The sequence below is a fragment of the Mus pahari genome, chromosome 5, assembly GCF_900095145.1.
Source record: "Mus pahari chromosome 5, PAHARI_EIJ_v1.1, whole genome shotgun sequence".
In the NCBI taxonomy this organism is placed as follows: domain Eukaryota; kingdom Metazoa; phylum Chordata; class Mammalia; order Rodentia; family Muridae; genus Mus; species Mus pahari.
This window is the reverse complement of record NC_034594.1, coordinates 107,041,977-107,049,141: the sequence shown is the minus strand read 5'-3', so window position 1 is coordinate 107,049,141 and position 7,165 is coordinate 107,041,977. Positions and strand designations below refer to the sequence as shown.

General features: G+C 45.3%; 1 pseudogene; it reads left to right on the top strand.

The window, feature by feature from the left end:
* On the top strand, window positions 1-150 carry LOC115064204 (annotated as a pseudogene).
* The last annotated feature ends 7,015 nt before the right edge of the window (window positions 151-7,165 follow it).

Here is a 7,165-nt window from a genome sequence, read left to right as displayed (position 1 = left end):
ATTGCTTCTCGGCCTTTTGGCTAAGATCAAGTGAAGAAAATATCCATTAAAATATTTAAAAAATTAAAAGTTTCATTTTTTTTTTTTTAAAAAAGGACTCTTTGTACTGGCTGGTTTTGTGTGTCAACTTGACACAGGCTGGAGTAATCACAGAGAAAGGAGCTTCAGTTGGGGAAGTGTTTCCATGAGATCCAGCTGTGGGGCATTTTCTCAATTAGTGATCAAGAGGGGAGGGCTCCTTGTGGGTGGTGCCATCCTTGGGCTGGTAGTCTTGGGTTCTATGAGAGAGCAGACTGAGCAAGCCAGGGGAAGCAAGCCAGTGAGTCACATCCCTCCATGGCCTCTGCCTCAGCTCCTGCTTTCTGACCTGCTTGAGTTCCAGTCCTGATTTCCTTTAGTGATGAACAGTGGTTTGGAGGTATAAGCTGAATAAACCTTTTCCTCCCCAACTTGTTTCTTGGTCATGATGTTTTGTCAGGAAGAGAAACCCTGACTAAGACACTCCCTCTGTGCTGCTACCAAGGCACCACACCTTGACAATCTTGGATGCTGCCGCAAACCACTGAACAGCCACTGCCAACTTGGCCTCAGAGTTAAACAACTCTGTCTGTCCTGGCATGGAGGATGTTTGGGAGAGACCTTAACACAACCCCTCTTAGCGGGTCCTGCACTCTCAGTGAGGACACAGAAGGATAAAAATGCCTTCCAGGGAAACCCACTGCTGCTCCCAGAGGTCCCATGTCCGCTTACCCAGGGACAGCTGCGTCCCATCCACTGCTGTTTATGCCAGTTACATATTTTTTCATCTTAATGTATTACTTTATACATACGAATGTTTTGCTTGCAAGTGTACTACGATCATGTGTCAGGTCCCCTAGAGCTGGAATCATGGTGGATGGCTGTGACCCTGGATATCTAGAAGTGAACCTGGGTTGTCTGCAAGAGCAACACTGCTTCCTCTTAACCAGTGTGCCATGAGCCATCTCGACAGCCCCAGCTATATACTTTTAATTAAATAGTATGTGAACTAATGAAGCATGAACAAAAGAAAAAAAAAGAATTATTTCCATCACCACTTTGCCCATCAAAGCAATTTATTTAAACAAGCAACTTTACATCTAGGTGCGGTTGAGCTGAGCGGTACAGAATTACGAGTTTAAGGATTGCGGTGGGGTTTGTGGAAGCCCAGAGGAACAGTGCCTCAGGTTGTTTGGTAAAACAGAAATCAATCATAGCAGTTGTCTTATGGGCATGATTTATGAAAGAAAAAGCGGAGGGAAGAAAAGTGAGTCTGGTCTTACAAGAAAGGTCGTGGTCTTATATCAAAAATTAGCAAATGCCCATTTATAATTTCCAAGGCAATGCCTAAGGAGGGCAATATTTTGTCTGACTCCACCCTTGGACGAGGGTTCCTCTTACACCGGTGACAGCCAGAGCTTTTGGAGCCCAGCAAGGCAAGAGATCCCAGTACAACCAAAGGCTAATTGGAAAATCAATGCATCCAGGCCTAATGACAATGCTAATCATTGCTTTGAAGGGCCAGTGGAGCCTGTCAGTGAGAATCAGGCCTGAGGTTTGCACAAGGAAGCAGGGGCTTGGCACGACAGACGGGGACCTGATCGATACATTCAGTATGGTGACCCATGACCTCCTGCTCGGTAACCAATGCTTCCAAGCCTCTAATAGACTTCATGCCCCCTCCACCCCTGAGCTTACACAGGGCTGTCCCCAGTGAGACTTTCTTCCTCGTGGCGTGCTTCACTCCGCTCTCGGCTCCTGATCTGCTGAGGTGGCTAGGAGAAGCTCTCCCCGCTGAGCCTGTAAATTCCCTCCCTCCCCCTCAGGTTGGCTCCCGCTGTGTTTGTTTTCTGGGGAAACCTTAACCACTGCAGGGAAAGAATGTAAAACGGCCTTCCCTGTAGCCTCTGGCACTTGTTTCTCTCCACCCCCACCTCCCTTACTTTGTTGGAAGACCAGAAGCAACTTGGCAAGTCCTCTCTCACCTTCCAAAATGTCTTCCATTTGCCCTCTTTTTTCTTGTTCCCTATGACAATCGAGAAAAGACCCCAAGAGCAGAGACCATGCCTGTCTAGCCCTTGACACAGCGAATGACTGAACCTTCCAGCACCTCCCAATTTGTTGGGCTGACTTGTCATTGTCCAGAGACTCCGGGAAGAGATAATAAGTAAGAATGGATTGTTGCTGCCTTCATCCTTCGGATGCCGCATATGGCTCATTTCCCCGGGTTCTATCTCATGTATCATCTACTGCTAATACATGCGTGCTTCTCCCAGTTGTTCTCTGTATGTCTGCATCCCTAGCCTGCAGCAGCACAAGCTTGACACACAGGTGGGGCTCCAGTAACACAGGAGAAGTTGTCACGCGTCTCCAAAACTGATAGTCACTCTGGAATCCTCCCTTCCCTGCTCCTTGTACATCCCATCCGCCTATCCCTGAGCAGATGTTTCTCTTCACTTCAGCAAACTTCCTCCCCCCCCCCCCAAAGTGTCAAACAGGAAACAGCATAGACATGTGGGACACTTGGTTCTCCTCACTGTATCATTCAAGACTCTACCATCATGTACGGAAGCAGCCATAGACTCTCCATAAAGAGTAGGCAGGGCTCTGTTCCAATAAAGCTTTATGTACAAAACAGGGCTGAAAGGGATCTGGTGAACATTTTCAAAGTTGTTGTTGTTGAAAGAAAGCAGAGAGAAGGAGCTGTCCTTGGTACCTCCATCCTCTTCTAGCCGCACACAGGAAGGGATGCCACAGTCAGTGAGAGCCTGTGTGCACATATGGAGGGCAGCCTCCCTCCGTGAACCAGCGCCTTCACCTTGCTTTCCCATTTGGGCTGATGTATTACAGACACGGAAGCTGTCACCACAGCCTGACCATTTAGTAACTGGTGACCCTTCCTGAGTTACTTAACCACTAGGCCTCCCTCCCCTACCTTTACAAAAGGGAGCGATACAACTACTTTTTAAAAATGACTTATTTATTTTTATTTTATATACATTGGTGTTTTGCCTCCTTGTATGTGTTCATAAGGATGTCAGAAATCCTGGAACAGAAGTTATAGACAGTTGTGAGCTGTCATGTGGGTGCTGAGAATTGAACCCGGAGACTCTCTGACCCCACTACTACTACTTTTGATGAAACATCCTGCCTCCATCTTGGGCTTAAAAGCCATCTTATAAAAAAGACAAGCTAGGTTCATTCCTGTTTAAGATTAAACCTCTGTTTTTCAAAGATGAGTCTATGCCCTGCCTGAAACCTTAACTACAAATGGGACTATGGTTCCTATTCCAGGAATGACAATCATGTCTTTGTTTCAGAAAGTTGTAAGGATCACCTTGCAACCCTACCTTTGCTTCAAAAGGTTGTTATGACCACCTGTTCTGACTACCTTATGACTACCTTGCAGTCATGTCTTTGTTTCAGGAAGTTGTTATGACTAACTTGTTATGCTTACATTCTTTCTGCTCCTGTAACTTGTAGCAATGTGTATTATCATGTTAATTAGGTTCCCTCAAAACCTGTCTGCTGTGTCCCACCCATAAGACTGGAGGACCTGCCTCCAGTTGGTTTTGGTTGGTAGATAATGGCTGCATGTCTGAATCTAAGGCAGCAAAGATGGAATATAGATTTTAGTAAGTAATGACTTGGGAATGCTGGAGGGTGGATTAGCCACATGGAGGTTAAGAAATGGCCCAACTATTGACCTGTTTAAGGCATATCAAAGTATAGAGGCTAAGTGTGCGTTTCATTTGGGAACCCACAGCATTGGTGTGGGTATCAAGGAGCTCCACTGATGCTGGGATCAATTTGAGTAGCGTTAATTGGGTACTGCTACAGTAACCCTCTTTATTTTGCCTGCCAAATCTCCTATGTGGAAACCCCCTACATCTGAGCTTTAAAAGCCTTGTCTTCCTCATAGCCAATGTTAATCTCTTGAACCCTGCTTTTAGGGAGAGACAGCCTGTGTACACAACTACAAAAACTTGTTTTAATGAATTTGGCATGATGATTTGGGTTGGTAGTCTTTTTCTTCCCATCTTTGGGATTAACACTTTCTCATGGAACTCCCATAGGGGGCAGTGGTGCTGAGATTATCGTTATCTACTGACATGTTTCTCCATTTATAAACACAGCTAAGTCTGCAGTGATGATCCGTGGGTACCTGAAGCAGTTGGCCAAGACTTGGAAGGTAGCCCCGCTTCTTACTGGTTGTGTGACTTGGGGAAAATGGCTTGCTTGGTCTGCACTTCAGTTTGATTAACTTGCAAAATTTTCCTGAGGATTATATGAATTATTATATGAATTGTGTCAATTATTATATATGCAGTGCTTCAATGTGCGTCTACAGAAGTGTTGGCTATTACTAGCACTCAGTTGGGGAAAGTATCCCTGGATCCCTTAACCTTCATCAGCCCAGGAGTCCTTGAGTCACACTCCTTGCTCACCCATGGTGCCCCAACATAAATAAGGTTTCCGATGCCCATGTTGGCAGCTCTGAGCCCCCACTGTCTATGCAGCAGGATTCCGAAGCTCTTATATTCTCCTACTCACACTCAAGAAACCTGCATCCACTTTCCTGCCTGCTTGGAGCCAGTGGGCAAGCTATCTTCTTTCCTGTGCTCTCTCCCCTCACCCTTACCCTGGGATATTTGTGTCCCTGCTATTTATTTAGTGCTCCCAATCAGGCTACTTGTGATGTAGTGATTGACATCCTACCAGCTGAACAAGAATAGAATTGAGTCTCCAGCTTCCTCCATGACCTCATTCCTGACTGCCAATCGTGGACCCTGAAGGTGGGGAGTAGGGGAGGAAAGGGGATTGGGGGCCCCGACCTTCCTAAACCTTCTAGTGTCTGCCAAAGTCACTTGAACCTCTTAGCATTGGTTATCCAGAAACCTGACTGCTCTGCCTTGTTTGAGGCAGACTCCACTCCTCCTGACTTAAGTCTCCTCCTAAGAGCCCCCACAGCTCAAGGCAGCTGCTCATCTTGCAGAAGTCAGGGTGTTCTTCACTCCCTACAGCCTTCCAGACATGGACCTGAAGGGATAGATGTTGCCTGATTCAGGTAAGTGCTGGAGAGTGGTCGGTTCACTCTGTGCAGAAGCAGAAGAAAAATACCATTAACACTGGGAACTGCCTCTCATTCCAGATTCATTCATGTAGAGGCACAGAAAAGTCTTCTTTTAGAAGCCATGGGATGCTCCAGTCAGACAAGGGTTAAACAACATCAAATCTCCCTGGACCAGGTTGAATTTTCTTCCTGGGATCATTTGCTTGTTTGTCTCCAGGCCTCTTCCCAGGACTGAAGCTGCTTATGTGCATTTCTGTGGAGGCTGCTGATGTTAACTTATCTCCTGGGCCCCCTGGATCCGCTCAGAGCTTTCAGCATCCTCAGAGATTGGCTCCATTCCTGCTTGCCTCAAGTAGCTCTGAACTTCTTTCAAAGAAGTCCCCCTGTCAGCTCTTCTCTGGGCTCCCTGCCTTGCTCTCTTGGCTCCTTCCTTTCAACAAACGAAATCTTCATCTTATTATCTGACTTCTGAGGGAATTGGCCCTTTCTTCCCTCTGAACAGCCATCAAACAAAACAGAACACGAAATAAGTGAGTCTTTTCCAACACCAAAGCAGCTGTGCTCTGTGAAAGTGGGGTTAGGACTTGTGGCCGGCCAGGCATGCTGAGCAGATGGAAAAGAGCCATGCCCCCCAGCCTCACCCTCTCCAAATCTGGGAGCTGGGATGGCTGGAAAAGTAGAACAAAAAGGAAATGCAAAACCTAAGGTTAAGCCCAAGGTTAAGAGAGAAGTCTTTATGCTAGATTGACAGAAGAAATTCCATGTCAAGGTGACATCATGGCAGCAGCAAAATGGCTTTTGACATTAGGATCATCTCAGCTGGAGCTGAGTGCTAATCTTAAGCTGTTGGGAAGTCTTGGTTGCAGACCCTGTGCAGTAGAGCAGAACTATCATAGACAGGATCACTGGGGCTGGTGCATCCATGATAGGGAAAGATTAATGTTTGCACCTCAAGAATCCAGCACCTTCAGTCAATGGGCAGGCTTGGATTCTACTATGCACATGTACAAGCATCTAAGCAAAGTACTTAACATAAAAACCTGCCATCATGGCTAAAACCTGGAAGGGCTGGCAGATGCCTTTGGAGAAAGGACACTCCCAGACAGGTCTACAGTCAAAGCTGCAAGAGAATGCTATGGCAAACAAGTCACAATCAGTGAACTCATACCACCATAAAAGTGCATCATCAGATGTGTCAAATCAAATAATTCTCACTCTTAGTTTGGGATGTAGTAAAAACAATTTAAAGGATACTTTAGGAACTTCATGAAGGAAGCTGGAGAGATGATTCACTGCTTAAAATCACTTGCTGCTCTTCTAGAGACTGGAACTTAAGTCCTAGCTCCCTACCATGTAGCTCACAACTGTCTGTGACTCCAGCTCCGAGGGACTCTGATATGTTGGGCCTATATGGGGACCAGCATGGATGTCCAAATATCCCTACACAGACAATATTAAGTTTGTTTAAGTTCATTGAAAATATTAGCATACTAGCTGAGGATATAGCTCAGTGATACAGCATAAGGTCAGGCTCTGGGTTCAATCTCCAGTGCTGTAATAAGATAAGGTTAAAACATTAAAGAAAGAATAGACACCAGGACAATAAGAACCATGCAACATGACCAAAGACATAATTATCAAGGGAACATGTGAAATAATATTCAAATGTTTAAAATTCAACAAAAGGGTTAATCACAGCCTTTTCAAGATCAAAGATAGAATTAGCTACATTTTTGAAAGGCTGGAGCTGCAGTAGAATCTAGGGTATAGTTCAAGCCAAAGAGATGAAAATGTGGGGTAAAGTTAGGAAGTGAGCAGGACAGAATGAGAAGGGTGGGTACATATTAAATAAGAGTCATGAAAACAGAGAAAAGTGAGAGACAAAAATGCTTAGAACAAACAGCTGCCAACCTAGAATTCTATACCCAGCCCAACTATCATGTACGAACGACTGTAAAATAAAAATGTTTTAAGACATTTACAGAGTGAGAGATTACTGCTCATGGATTTATCTTGAAACTGTGGTAGGTTAAATAAGAATGACCCCACAGCTCATATATTTGAATGCTTAGT